We start from the raw sequence: 16329 nt of genomic DNA, 5'->3' as shown, positions 1-16329 counted from the left end.
GAGGTAACCCAATCACAAAAGAATAAACACGGTATGCACTCTCTGATAAGTGGTTATTAGCCCAGAAGGTTGGAATACAGGAATAACAACCCACAAACCACAAGGAACTCAAGAAGAAGGAAGACCAAAGGTGGATATTTCACTCCTTCTTAAAAGGGGGAACCAAATACCGACGGAAGGAGTTGCAGAGATTAACTATGTAGCAGAGAGTGAAGGAAGGGCAAGCCAGCCTAAATATAGCTATCTCCTGAGAGGCTCTGACAGTACCTGACTAATACAGATGTAGAGGCTCACAGCCATCCATTGAACTGAGTACAGGGTCCTCAATGAAGGAGTCAAAGGAAGGACCTATGGAGCTGAGGGGTTTGCAGCCCCTTAGGATGAACAAAAATATGAACTAACTAGTACCCTCAGAGCTCCCAGGGTCTTAACCACCAACCAAGGACTGCTCACAGAAGGGTCTAATTGTTCTGGCAGCATGTGTATAGTAAAGGATTGCAAATTCGATCATCAATAGGAGGAGAGAACCTCGGCCCTGTGAAGGTTCTGTGCCCCAGTGTAGGAGAATGCTAGGGCCAGTAAGTGGGAGAGGGTGGGGTGGCAGGCATGGGGAGGGGTGAGGCAGCAGTGGTTTGTTTTTGTCATTTTTGTTTGTTTCTTTGTTTTTTGGAGGGGAAACTGGGAAAGGAGAAATTTACATGTAAATAAAGAAAATATCTAATAAAAAAATATAAAAAAGACTTTCTAATTAGTCACCTTCAACTTAGACACTATAGTCATTTTCATAGAATTGACCATAGAGATCAATATAAACATACCTAGGTAAGGTCATGTTTGTCTTTGCTTCAGATTCTTCAGTGGCTGGCTATCTATTTCATTTATAGTAAGCATCACAGTTCCTTATTCACTAGCTACACCCTTTATTTCCTGGTCTCATTTTCATACCTGACTTTATTTAATTTTTATTCATCTTTGTTTACTTGGTACTTAGCCTGCTAACTTGTTTAATGTTTCTTTGACAGACCACGTCTTTATCTCTTACAGTGACTGTTTTCCTCTCTGCTACACTATCTACTCCTTATTACCTTGGTTGAACTCAATGTCGTACAGATGTTAGCTAGATCAAAATACTGAAATTACAAATCAGGTCTTACCTGTAACCCAGGGTTAAATACTTGCACAAGACTCAGATAGTAGAGTCCTCATGATTTCAAAAGTTCCATGTTAATTATTATATTGGTACCTTCAAATTCTCCTTTCCCAAATATGTTAAATAACTAATTTTCTCACTGATACTTATACATATTTCTTCCTTGTTTTTCTAAAATATATCTCAGATTACCTATTTTAAACTCATGATTACTTACCTTTTACTATAATATAGAAACAATGGTAGATGCTCTAACTTTGTTGAGTAATACTGATGCTTCATGTGTATGCATTTATAGAAGTGTTCATCATACAATTTCCCAAATAACATAGACCTCATGCATCTGCCGATTACACACCAAAAATTTCAACATAGCACTTTTTGTACTGATTGTATACAAGCATCTTTCTTGTCATGATTCCCTAAATAACAAAATAAAACTACTTACATAGGATTTTTCTTTGTGCTATATATAATAAATAATATAAAAATGATTTAAAATTTATGAGATTATATGCTAAGATTAAACACAAATATCACAGTAATTTATCTGCAGGATTTTAGCTAGTGATCTTAATTTGAATATAAGGTATGGAGTCAAGTCTACTGGTTACTACAGGGATTATGATATTTTTTTGTTTTTGTTTTTATTATTTCCTATATTTACATGTCATATGATATCTCCTTTCCCAGTTTCTCCTGCGAGAAAAAAAAAAGAAAAAAAAACTAAAAACAAAAAAAACCCTGTTCTTTCCCCCTCCCCCTGCTCACCAACCTACCTTCTCCCTTTTCTTAACCCTGGCGTTCCCCTACACTGGGGCACAGAACCAAATAAATTGCTATTGATAAGCCATTTCTGCTGTAAGAAGAACACCAAAAAGAGGCATTTACTGATACATTTAACTTTCAAGTAAAATGTGTTCAGTGGATATCTCTTAGCCAATAGACTGTTAAAAGAAGGGTTCAACTTTTAGGCCTTTCCTTTGGTGGGAAGTGGTATGTCTTTCAGCACTTAAAGTACCATCTACTACTGTGATACATGAGACCATACATAGCACAATTCCCACATCAGTACAAGAACACATTATGATACCACTTCTCTTTTGCAGAAACAACCCTAGACTGATTACAGTTAGGGTGTCAAGAGAGTGATAAATATAGACATACCTAGTCAGGGCAGTGTTTTCACAATTTTTACTTTATAATGTTTGTGAAGGGTGTGCAGTATGTTCAATGACTTAAAACACTGAGTGGTTTCAAATATCAGTACCCCACTTGTTATAGAACAGCAACAACTTGGTTGGCTAACTTTACAAATATGTTTTAAACCCCCAACACTCTCCTTTTTATGATATAGAAATATTGAATTCAGAAGGAAGATTTAGATTAGAGAACCAGATCCCTTCAATGACTATGTCACTATTGATTCTTCCTATAATAATAGATGTTATCTCACTCCCTTCTCTTAAAGGTGACACTTCTTCCCACTAGCTGTGGTCTAAATATCTTTTACTCAAGTGACGTTGACCCTGACAATGTGGATATTAGTTAGTTTCTCCCATTATATGAACATTAGTGGTATCTATTTCATGCATAGATTTCTTAAAATGTATTCCATAGATGAATATTATTTCTACCACAGTTTAACCATTCTAGAGTAAGAGACATATATCTATTACTCAATGCTTATTATATGGTAAGTATTCAATTAACATTTGTCCAGGAAATAATAAGCAAAATACTTAATATTTTTATAACTGATTTTATTTAGTAAAGAATGTCACAATAAGATAATGTCTGTCATGACCTAATTGAAATGATTATTAACAAGAATTAACTGACTCAATAATTGTAATGTTTGGGCTAGTTCAGTTGGTAAAGTGCTTACTATGAGTGCACAAGGCCCTGGGTTTGACATGTAGCAATGTGTAAATCTGGTTCAGTGGTATATATATTTGGGAACTGCAGACAGGAATATCAGAATTTCAAGGACATTCTGAGCAATATAACAAATTCAAGGCCAGACTGAGTTATGTGCAACTCTAATTTTAAAAGTTGTTATATCATTAAAATTATCATTTAATATTACTAAGATAATATAGCAGGGTAACATGATACATTATGTAATTAAATAAAGGCAAATCAATTTCTTCACATCGGAAATTATTAGAAGTAATAGCATGGCATTGGCACAAAGATAGACAGGTTGATCAATGGAATAGAGTTGAAGAACCAGAAATAAAACAGCACACTTCTGTACACTTGATCTTTGACAGAGAAGCCAAAAATCAACAATGGGAAAACAGAAAGCATCTTCAACAAATGACGCTGGTCTAACTGGCTGCTTGTATGTAGAAAAATGAAAATAGACCCATATTTGTCATCTTGTACAAAGTTCAAGTCCAACTGGTTCAAGGACCTCAACATAAAACCAGATACACTGAATAGAAATGAAAGTAGGAAAGAGCCTTGAACTCACAGGCAGAAATTTCCTAAATAAAACTAACAATGGCTCATGTTCTAAGATCAAGAATTGATAAATGGGACCTCATGAAACTGGAAAGCCTCTGTAAGGCAAAGGACAATAAGATAAATCAGCAACCCTAAGATTGGGAAAAAATTCTTCACTAACCCCACATCCAAAATATATAAAGAACTCAAGAAGCTAACCACCAAAATAATAAACAACCCAATCAAAAAATGGGGAATAGAACTAAACCGAGAATTCACAACTGAGGAATCTCAAATGTCTGAGAAGCATCTAAAGAAATGTTCAAAGTCCTTAGTGATCAGAGAAATCCAAACCAAAAGGATCTGGAGATTCCACCTCACCCCAGTCAGAAGGACTAAGATCAAAACCTCAGGTTTGTGTTTTTGAACAACACATGTTGGAGAGGATGTGGAAAAAGAGGGACACTCCTCCATTTCTGGTGGGATGGCAAACTGGTTCAACCACTCTGGAAGTCAATCTAGAGGTTCCTCAGAAAATTGGAAATTGATCTACCTGAAGACCTAGCAATACCACTCTTGGGAATATATCCAAAAGATTCTCGACAATGCCACAGGTTCATAGTGTCCTTATTTGTGGTAGCCAGAAGCTGAAAACAACCCAGACATCCCTCAACAGAAGAATGGATACAGAGAATATAGTTCCTTTACACAATAGAATATTACTTAGCTATTAAGAATGAGTACATCCTGTGTTTTGCAGGCAAATGGATAAAACTAGAAAAATATTATCCTGAGTGAGGTAACTCAGATCCAAAAGAACATGCATGGCATGTACTCACTAATAAGTGTATATTTTATCCCCCCTCAAAAAAGTACAGAATACCCAAGATACAGTACACAGAACTCAAAAAGGTCAACTAGCTGAAGTACCCAGTGACAACACCCCAATCCTACTTGGGAGGGAGAAGAAAGCAATCATAAGTGGGGAGGAAAGGACCTGGGAGGTAAAAAGGACTACAGAAGGGGGCAGAGTTGAACCTGATCTGGTATTGCATGAAACCCTGAGGTCCAGCCGAAAGAATGGAACAGGCACACTCTGGAGATAGGAGGTTGGGGGAGGGAACCCTCCAGAATGCACCAGAGACCTGGGAGATGATTGTCTCTCAGGACTTAAAGGGAGGGACCTTAGATGAAATGCCTGACAGTAGGGAGAGGGAACTTAGAGAGCCCACCTCCAGCAGGAAGACAGAGCATCAAGTGAAGGATGGGGTTGCCATCCCACAGTCAAAACTCTGTCCCATAATAGTTCCTGCCTAAAAGAATTGCAGGGATAGACATGGAGAGGTGTCTGAGGAAAAGAAAGTCCAACTACAGACCTAAAATAGGATCCTGCTCAAGGGAAGGTCCCAAAGCCTGTCATAATTACTGAGGATATGGAGCGCTCACACAAAGGGACCTATCATAAAAGCACTCTGGGAGATCCAACAACAAACTGAAAGAATCAGATGCAAATATTTGCTCCCAACCAATGGACAGAAGCTACTGACTCTTGTTGCTGAATTAGGGAAAGGTTGGAAGAAGCTGAGGAGGAGGACAACCCTGTTGGAGGACCAGCAGTCTCAACTAATCTGAACTCCCCATGACCTCTCAAACACTGGACCACCAACCAACCAGGCAGAATAAACCAGTTGATATGAGACCCCAACACATATACAGAAGAGGACTGCTGGGTCTGGATTCAGTCAGAGATGATGCACCTAAACCTCAAAATACTGGAGGCCCCAGTTAGTTTAGAGGTCTGATTGGGTGGGAGGTGGGCAGTGTGGACATCCTTGTGGAAACAGGCAAGTGGGGAGGAGATATGGGATATGGAATAGTCAGAGGGTGGACCGTGGGGAGTGGGGATTAATATCTGGAGTGTAAAAAAAAAGATAAATAAGTAAATAAAGTAAAAAAAAAAAAAGAAGAATAAATGAACCACCACAACAACAAAAACAATAGTCTTTTATATTTCAATATAAACAATTTTTTAATATAACAATACATTTTATATTAACAAATGATTGAATTGTATTTATGTGTCTACTTATTTGTTTATCCATATTAGTATATAAGGGGTTGTATTTAGTTCATACAAAATTTCATTAAAATTTTCATTAAAAATCTAAAACTAATATTATTATGCATTCATTCATATAAATTGTTAACTATACTATGGGAGCAACCGTGGCATCATGGTCTTGTAAAATATAATGATAGTTTGGCCTTTTATAAATCTCCAGTGATGTGTATTAACTTTTAGTAACCAAATTTCAGAATTTGTGAAAAGCTTTGAGATGTAATAATTCCTCATAAAGCAGTGTACTGGAAATAAGTGTATCTAGGTCTCAGTCCAGATGGTGACCTTAAATGTAATACTGCCTTGGTTTAAGCAATCTGAACTTCTGAGAATTGCTCTCTATCATCTGGTAGCAGGGAAACACTACAGAGTTAAAGACAATCTAGCATCACTATTACAGGAACTAAGACAACTCTACACACTTTTACTTATCCTCTCAGTCACAACTAGTTCATTAATACTATACTATTTCAAGCAATATTATATATATTAGAAGTACAAAAAAGTATAATATACACATTTCCCATTGGCAAGTTGCTTGCAATTCATTCTGAGAGACACATAATCATTGTAATATGGAAGGACTCAACCCCAGCCACATGATAAATTCAGAATTATGTAAGGGCTGTGGACAAAATTAAAAGGAATAGAGAAGGAAATTGTAATAATCTTTTTGAAAAGGTGATACAAATGGGAAGGTGAAATGGTGATACAAATGGTATCATGAAATGGTGAATGAAATATTCGATGATTATAACAGGTAGTCATTAAATAATAGCTGAAATATGTTTTTTAAAGGGCAAAATGAATGCAAGTTGCATGAGGCAATGATAGTGGGAGGAGTGACAGGCAAGATTTGAACAAGTTGTATTCATGAGAAAATTGCAGATTATGGAGTGAGGTAGGAAATAGTGTAGAGATCATTGAAATGCCAGCATCACCTGTGAAACAGAAATAATAACTAAATGTACAGTGCTTTCCTGATGCAAGAGTTTTGTGACTACAAGGAAGCTGGCATAACATGTTGCTTAAAATAAGACCTGGTTAATGAATATAGCATCCTTTCCTGGTTTTTTTGATATCACTCTAATAAAATCTTTCTCTTTATACAAATACTGAGTATTTTCCCAAACGAGAGTGAAAATATTATAAATTTCCTATGGACTCATTTCTAGTATCTTAAAAATAAAATAAAACTTAGAAATATATTGTTTCTAAGACCTTGAAAAATATTGGCTGATGAAGAACATTCTGTTTATTCTATCCTACTTTCTTAATCCTATGGGTTGAATTTTTCTTGAGAAGTACATTTAAGAAATGATATATTGCTTTATTTAATGCATGATATCATGGGTCCATAGTTTTAAATTGGGCCCACTGGGATTAACAATACAGTCCCTGGGAAATCTGCTATCTAAACAGAAAAGTATTTTGTAGTTATACATAAATAGTTTAAAAAACTTGTGTCTGAAATGGTTTTATAAATACATTTAAAGTTGAGGGGATCCATACTTGAATTTTGATTTTCAAAATATAGATAGAAAGGAATACTGGGAATGCATCATGTATGTATAATGACAATATGGATATATATAATAAGATATATAAAAGTAGAAAAATAGATGTGTGTAAGCTTATCTACAAAGTTAAATACAGATGTACAATAAATATAACACTGGTAATTTAGATACACGAATGCATATTTGTCATCTCTCAGAGCACTATAATCTTATGTTTGTCTTCTTGGGCAAAAATGCATCCTATAGAGGAACTCTACTTATCTTATAGTGTGACATATCTTAAAATTATAATGGTGAGTTTGAAACATTTTAGGAAAAAATAAGAATGACAAAAAGATATAAAAGTACTCAAAGGCATAGGAGACTATATTTGACGTTTGATGCTGATGTGTCTTAAATCCCCAGTGCATAATCATACTTTTATAATAGTAATTGCCATTTCTTTCCAGAGAAATTGATGATTTTTTTTTTAAGTCAGAATTCAAGGAAAGTTAGAATTTACAAATTTCCAAGTTTAATTATGCAACTGCAGCTTATACCACAGATATGTTTTGGGCATAGCAAAAGCAAACTAATGGTTCCAAAGGCCAATGCCTCCCTCTGGAAATACCAGTGAATGCTAGGCATACTTCTTCTGTCTGCTCCTACTATAAAAATTGTCTCATGATTAGCTTTATATTAAATGGAAAAGATATATTATATGAATTATGATGAGAATTAGTTCATTGAATTTTTCATGTATTATTTACAAGGAAGGAATCTATGGGGAAATTGAAGTAAGGACTATTCTCAGATCTTCTACCAAGGCACAGTTGTCAAGACCCAGGAAGTTATATCTCCTAAGAAACAAAAAAGAACTTTTAGAACTCAAGGGTCCCTCATATTTGATGACTTTATAATACTCAAATTATGGCTATCAGGCATATAGGCCATGAATAGCCACAATGAACTAAGGGTAAATTTAATTGAGCAACAATACCCATCCTTAGACTTCAAAAGGTACATTTGTAGACAGAGACAATTGTTAGAGGTCCTACTTTTATATCAGTGAATTCATGAAACATTACTAATTGCAGTTGTGTATAACAAATGTATGGATGTGTATTTTTCTCATTTTAAAAACTGTGTTTTATGTATTCTTTAAAAACATCATATATTATAAAAGATATTTTGATCAAATGTGTATAAAAGTACCATTCTCCAATTCTTACTACTGCTTCCTACCCCATCACTTGTCACACTTAATTTCTATTTTTTTCCAGTGTACAGTCAGTGCATTCCATATTCATATAGGTATAGGGCCACTCAATGTGTCCCAACAAGCCTACCACTAGTCACTCCCCAAAAGGAGAGTGTCTTTCTCTCTCTCAGCATCCAATAGCATTTCTTGACCCTTGGGGACTTCTCCCTTATCTATGCAAACATTTGACAGCCTTGACATCATACAGGCTTGTGCAGGTAATCAAGATTGCAATGACTTGATGCCCCAAAAACCACGTCATGACCAGAAGTTAGCAATTCATTGCTTTCTCCTCACCATACACTTCTTGTATTCTGGCTTCCACTTCTTTGGAAGGTTCCTTACTCTTGGATATTGAAGGCTGAGATAGAGGACTTACCCACAACTGAGTACTTTGAGTTATTTCTACTTAGCATTTTGTCAGTTAGGAGTCTGTTTGTTAACATCTACTCACTGAAAAATAAACTTCTTTGGCCAAGTTCAGAACAACATAAATCTGTGGGAGTAAATATAAATATTTAGAAGACTATTTGACTGCATGACCATTTAGAAGGCAACAATATGTTTCCCCCCAGGACTGGGATACACAAAGCATGGACATGTATTAGATTTATAATGGTCGAAAGAAACCTCTCCTTTGGAGCAATTTGTACATATAGGTTAATTATACTGAAATAAAAGAAAAACTAATAAATATATTATTTGTCTCAAAAATAGAAAGATAAAAGGAAGAAAGGAAGGAAAGACAAAGAGAGACAGACAGAAAGAAAGAGACTGGAAGATAGAAAGAGAAAAGAATGAGAGAAAGAGAGAGAGAGAAGGAGAGAGAGAGAAAGAGAGAGAGAGGTAGGCACTATATACATTATATACAATCAGGGTACTTAGTTATTCACATAACTGTCATGTCACTACTGCAACAATGGGCACACCTTTCTAGGCAGGTTTTTGCTATGTCATACATGTAGGGTCCAGTAGTACATGAGACCATTGATGTCTTTTCTCCTTTAACAACATGTATAACATCTTCAGAACTATGAAAACTAGTCAGCAGCGAGAATATTTTCTGGTCTATTTAAGGCTGATATATATTTTCTCTATGCAAATTAGTGTGTCTTCAGCAACATTACCTTACCATCTGCTTATGTTGGGGAACCAAGAGAATATGAGTAGCAATAGCCCATGCTGTTTCAGATACCTCTGGAATCTTCATGAATAATATCCTGTGATTGGTACTGAGCTTTTCATTTTGTAATCCATGTTTTCTTGAACCAGCATTGTCTTCCATACATGTACTTTTTATCATAAAATTATTTATATTGTGTCAAACCTAGTCACTACTGTTTTCTCTTTCTAATCTTTCATCCTTACATAAACTAAAAATTACTTTTCCCTGTGTTCTACATTACAGTAGTTAAAATTATTCTTATGTTGGTTCCAAATAGCATTGTCATGTACCTCCATTTTGGCTAAGTCTTTTGTGATTCCCTAATTTTCTTATCCTGCTGCCTTCCTTCCTGCTTGAAATTTTCTTTTTCCTTTATGTTAACCATGTTCTAGTATCTCTTCCATTAATGAATGCAATCGAATTGTTATAGAACTATTTCAGACTATATAATATCTAAAAGGCTCATTGAATCTTACTTTACATTTTATACTTTTATTGTATTGGACTAATATATCTGCAATTGACTGATATATTTTAATATAAACAAAAATAATTAGTAAAATTAGTGATGTAAAATTCAAAAAATAAGTTTTGAGAACACAATGAACAAATATCTATATTTTCAACATTGTGGTATTAATATCAATAGTATTGCCTTTATTCTTTTTTTGACAAATTTCTTTTATAGTGAATAATAATTCCATAGTTAGCTAGAAACTTCAATGGACCTTCAATGTATATGCCCTATGTAGGTTTTCACTTACATATCTTATAGCCAAGCAGAGATAACAGAAATAAATGTGATTGGTAACTGTCTGAATTCAAAGTTGCTAAAATTTGTAAGTGGCCAATGTCACCTGAGTGCAGCCTGGCATTGTTGCATTATTATCTGACTACGTGCTTCTGCTTAAGGCTACTGATTTTTAACCCATGTGTCCTTTTTATTAAACATGTGTTACACTTTTACTAGGCATCTTTACAATCAGCTACTTTTAATGTAAATCTTGGATAAGTCAAGAATACAAGATCTTGTATCAAGAAGCAAATATTAACTACCAAACCTACAGTTACTTCTTACAGGACACAATAACAGTAACTCCTGTTACTCAACTAACTTAGAAAATGAATAGAAAAATCAAATCCAATTGTCAAATATTATTGTTATCACCAGTAAAACTACTGTCAGATTAAAATTAAAACTTGGGGGGCCCACTGAATTGCTTAAGCAGATAAGCATGTAACCTTTAAGTTCCATCGAGGACCTATGTACCAGAAAAAGAGAATTGACTACTACAAGTTCTCCACTAGATTCCACAAGCATGCACAGGCATGTGAACCATCAAATGAATAAGCACAAAAACAAACGAGCAGCAAATTACTAAGAGCTTGGGAGGAGCCGGGCGGTGGTGGCGCACACCTTTAATCCTAGCACTTGGGAGGCAGAGGCAGGCAGATTTCTAAGTTTGAGGCCAGTCTGGTCTACAGAGTGAGTTCCAGGACAACCAGGGCTATACAGAGAAACCCTGTCTCAAAAAACAAAAAACAAAAAACCCAAAAAACAAACAAACAAACAAAGAAGAACTTGGGAGGAGAAAGAAGTCAGATTTTATATGCTTGCTATTGCTATCAACTCATGAGATACACTGTTGTAGATTTAAATATTTTTGGCTATAGTCAGTGAGTGCACTGGGCATTTTACTCTCAAACCATAGTGCATAAAATTTGTCTGTGTAGGACTACTGTATGGATAGATTAAAAAGTATATTAAATGTTTATTCAGTTCATTTAAAAAGTAAAACAATGAATAGTAAGATTTGTTTTGGTTTTATAGTTTTTAATTCCATAAATGAAGGCACTGAATTTTATAGAGTATTTTGCTAAAAGTCGTTTAGGCAGTAAGTGTTAAATGTGGAAATATGATCTAGGGCGAATCCTCATTTCACCACAGTCTCTCAAGGGAGAAGACTCCATAAATGGAAAACATATCAAATATTCACTATGGTATTTACCTAAATTCCTTATGATGACAACTTCTCAGCTTGAATCCTAGATATAGTCTTTACAACTATGTGCAGTACACATATTTTATGTCAGGATTTAATATGTACAGTACTTTTACACATGCAGTACTTGCATGAATTGATGCACAATACCATGACCAATCCTGTTTTACTAAACATATGCTGTGTTTTCTGTAGGCTTTCTGTAAGCTGCTATATGTTTGCTTTGTATTAATATTGGATCAGGTCACACATGAGACTCTTGCAAGGAACCTAATGTTTCAGAGAGTTGAACTCAATTCTTATAGGAATTGGGTTTCTTTGGATATTGTCAGTATTTACAAATGCAAATATATTAATTTCAATATGTGATAGAATAAAAGTTTATTTTAGATTCTTCAAGAAGAGAAAATAGAGCCGGTCAGTGATGCCGCACGCCTTTAATCCTAGCACTTGGGAGGCCGAGGCAGTTAGATTTCTGAGTTCGAGGCCAGCCTGGACTAAAGAGTAAGTTCCAGGACAGCCAGAGCTATACAGAGAAACCCTGGCTTGAAAAACTAAACCAAACAAATGAACAAATAAATATATAAACAAAAATAAAATGATGATTGGCTTATTTTGTCATCGTCATGGTCGTGATTGTTGTTGTTTGCCATTGCTGCTGTTGTTTTGCTACATGAAATAGTCTGTAGCTGGGAACTGCTGAGAGGGAGCATACTGAGATCATAAATAAAGATCCATGTTTTAAAAGATGACTGAACAACTTGTTCAAAATTTACAGTATTGAATTGGATTAATTTTTACTAAATGAGAGATCACAAAACTCACAGGCACATGCCAATTTGTACTGTATTTGCAAAGTACCTCCACTTAATTCTCCTGCTGGGAGACTGAAAAGACAAAAACAGAAATGGCAGCCCTTTGGTGTTTTCTCTTGACTTACTAGTCTGGAATGGGATTTATTCCATCATCTTCATGGTTTTCTGGCCTTCAGTTTCATGTTGAATTATTGGACTGCCTTTTTGAGATCTCTAGCTCGCAGGACAAGGATTCGATCTTCATTCAGTTCTGCAGTTTGAGGCAAGTTCTCCCTCCCGACCCACCTGTTTTCTCCTCTCAATTCTCTTCTTCATTGTTCATCACACATACACTTTATTCAATAGTAGTAAGTTATCAAGTAAGGCTCGTTATTAAAACAAGGTCAATGTTCTTGTGAGGAATAGAGGCATTTTATAGACATTGTAACTCTTTATAATGGAGTGCTAGACAAGGTCACTTTTCAGAAAAACACATGGCCAATACATGCACCTAAACATCTGTATACTAAACAGAAATTACATAATTTAATAACCAATATTCTGTAATTGAGAAAAATTCTGTGTATTTAGTGATTTTCTTCAGCAAATTAGAAAGTATATTTACTTAATAAGAAAAATGTTTTATATATACATATGTATATATAAAACCAACTACATAGAAAACATAAGACCTGCTGCTCCTATAAAACTTGAGCAATGATTTTCTCTTTTCTGAAAAGGAATATGTCTTTTTGTCCTTAGTTGGGGACTGTGTATGTAGTAGATATTCAGTGGTCCCTGGGATTGTAGTAATAACAAGTATGTGGCATAAAATAAAATTTTTAGAAAGGCCTTATTCAGTTTCATGTATTTTTAAAAATATCCTTATCAAAAACAAATAAACAAAAACCCCTAAAAAAACCAATAATCTCCTTTTTTTCCCCACATCCCACATTACATGTGTGATTTTATTTTTTCAAAACTTTGAATATCAAGTGTAAGTCATATAAACCCTTGGTATTAAGCTATCCATCCTAGATGATGTAGGAAAATAGATGGTGACATTTGACTTTACCTACTTTCCTCAGGAGACATCTTTGAAAGAGAATGACACAGTGCTGCCTCCCAGTTGAAGCAAGTGACAACATACCACAGAGCTCTACTGAATAGTCAGAATAAAATTATCTTCCCTCTGTGCCTGGTTTTAGGAAACTTCCCAGGAGATGTCCTGTGTGTCCTTAAGTAAACACAGTATTGCATCAGAATGTAATTGTACATGCAATAGGAAAGGCGACATGCAGTTTTAGGGAAACTTTGTAGAAGAAACATGAAGCATCAGATTCCAATGAGGCCACCCAGGTCATGTGGTCCTCAGAGATTCTATTCCACAGAGGCAGCCTGTAGCAAGCCAAAAGTCATTTTTGAATTTCAAGCTTCCAGATATATCATTCTCTACCATATCAACTATTCTAGGAGAGAAAAAGTCACTTTTGCAAAAAGTTTAGCCTTTAATATTTTTATATTAACAATTTAAATTTCCACCATGATTTTTGTGTTGCTTTATCTACACTTATGCAAATGAGGAATTCTCAATATGAAAGTGAAATAGAAAGGTGACTTTCTTGCTACTGGTAAGCAGTATAAGAAAGGCCATTGAAGCCCCTTTAGTCATGGATCCTTTGCTCTGTAAACAGGCATCCAGAATCAATACACAACAGAGAACACTTCTAGTGCATAACTAAATCCGAAGTGAAGCAGTACCTAGGACTAAGTGGGAGAAGATAGGTGGCAGGGCAGGCTTCCCTGCAACATAGAGTGACTGGTTAGCCTTGCATCTTATATGTCTGCCGAACAGTTAGCACGGTGGGACTAGATCTGCTGGAATGCTGCTTGTGCAAAGGGCCTTGAAGATTCTATGAGAGCAGATCAGTAAATTCAAAAAGAACTGAGTCACACTGTACATACACTGGGGCAGGAAAAGCGCTTTAGACTTTTGTTTTAAAGAAAATATGAATATGAAATTCAAAATATTTAACTCTGAGTAGCTCAGCTTCCTTCCTCACTGAGCTTTGAGTGACAGTTATGGGACAGAGAAGGACAAGAAGGACAGAGAAGACAAGGAAACACTGAAGATCTTGTTACAGTTTACAAATAACAACACTCAATGAGTGTGGTCTGAAAAGAATATAACAAACTAGTCGTCAAAGGTAATAATAGAGTAATTATTCTATGTGTGTTTATTCTATTTTTGTTTTGTTTTTACATATACTGACCTCCCACATGTCTTTGCACATGACAAAAACACATTAACTCATGTACAATTAGCATGAATGAAATTGATTATTTGCACATAAAATAATGCATGACTTTCTATGTTTTCACTATGTCTTTCACAATGGCCATTGCTCCCACATAAGGAGACACATTTTGTTTTACTGACTTTTCTTCTGTACCTCCTGTTTCACCATCAGGCTTCCCCACATTGTTATTACAAAATCAGTGTATATAATTTTCTCTTCTTGCCCAGTTCTTATTCCCTGACATTTGACATTACACCCGAATTTTGCTGTTGCTCCCTGAAAATAGGCACTACTAACTTAAACAAATCACTTTGGCCTCTCATTAAAAGTTCCATGACAAATTTATGTAAATTTTGTTTGTATTTCCCCTCTTTCTTCAAAGTATTACCATCCATAAAGTTACTTATTTTCTAATGTTTTTATATAAACCTAAGTGTTATAATTCAAAGAGATTTTACTTGAAAATCCTTATCATTCACTTTTCCCTTTGGAGGAAGTAATTTGTGTTGGTATGTGACTTAGATATATTATTCCTTGAAAACACCATTAGAGTAAGCTGTTTAGGGGCACACTTTTTTTTCAGAGTATTTTTTGAGTAAGAAAAGATATGAAAAATTCCATGGTGAATCTCCTTCTTTTATATTTCTTACATTGAACTTTAACTCCATGGCTCCATTGTGCCATGCAACCCAGTGATAACGTTATGAAATATGTTTGTTGGTAGTCAATAAAGTTTGCAAATGAACGATTTTGAATCTTTACAAATAAGTCTTTATTGAATCACTTCTCGCACTTAACAATACACATTTCAACTTTTGTGCTTTTTCCTCAGAAGACCAGAGAATGGCAATATTGAAACACACAGGAGAAGACTCAAAAGGCACAGATATACACTGTTTGAAGTGAACAGACACTGTTTAAAATGAACAGATCGAGAGTTACACCTGTTTGAACTCCACATTCTGCAGTGAAATTGATGATCTCTCAGTGCTTAAGATATTCTGCAAAATCTGTTTACATCTTACTTCCTTGAGCTCAGGCTGTAGAGGAAGTAATAAAACTATGTAAAGCTTTGCAAAGAGAAAATTGTAGGTTTGGTTAGAAGCATCTGTTGAGGAGAAGCTTCCCCACAGAGGTTCAGTCTGGAGAAAGGTTTCGATTCCCATGGAGATGCACTGATACCCTAGAGTCTGAGGCAGCCGCAGTAGCAGGGAAGCCTCTGTTCATTTGTGGAGTGCTCCAGCCAGAAAATTAAGCTGCAAGATGAAGCTATTGCTTCAGTGATCCATACTCTTGACATATTCAGCCTTTCAACCTGGCGTATTTCAAACCTCTGTATTTGAATCTCTCCAGGGAAGCCGGTCAAAGAATAAAATGGCCCATAAAATAGCAGACTGTCTTTTGAATCGAACAAATACAACTCTACGGTGATTTTTGTTACCCTTTTCTCATTGTCCGGACACTTTCAAATATAGGAAAGGTTTTTCTTCTCATTTTCAAAGCTTTAGGGGAAGATGAACCCGACTTCCTTCAAATAGCATCAAACTTCATACCACTTCATCGGATTCTGGAATAGTACTGAACCAA

At 35.4% G+C, this 16329-nt stretch overlaps 1 long non-coding RNA gene across 1 annotated transcript in view; it reads left to right on the top strand.

Annotated features, from left to right (window-relative positions):
* The window catches only part of LOC116098154, a 72835-nt gene that overhangs the window by 55522 nt on the left and 984 nt on the right, over positions 1-16329 (top strand). The window lies entirely within an intron of this gene.

This window comes from Mastomys coucha, unplaced genomic scaffold (assembly GCF_008632895.1).
Source record: "Mastomys coucha isolate ucsf_1 unplaced genomic scaffold, UCSF_Mcou_1 pScaffold20, whole genome shotgun sequence".
NCBI classification, from domain to species: Eukaryota; Metazoa; Chordata; class Mammalia; order Rodentia; family Muridae; genus Mastomys; species Mastomys coucha.
The sequence above is the reverse complement of the archived record's forward strand: the minus strand, read 5'-3'. Positions and strand labels throughout refer to the sequence as shown.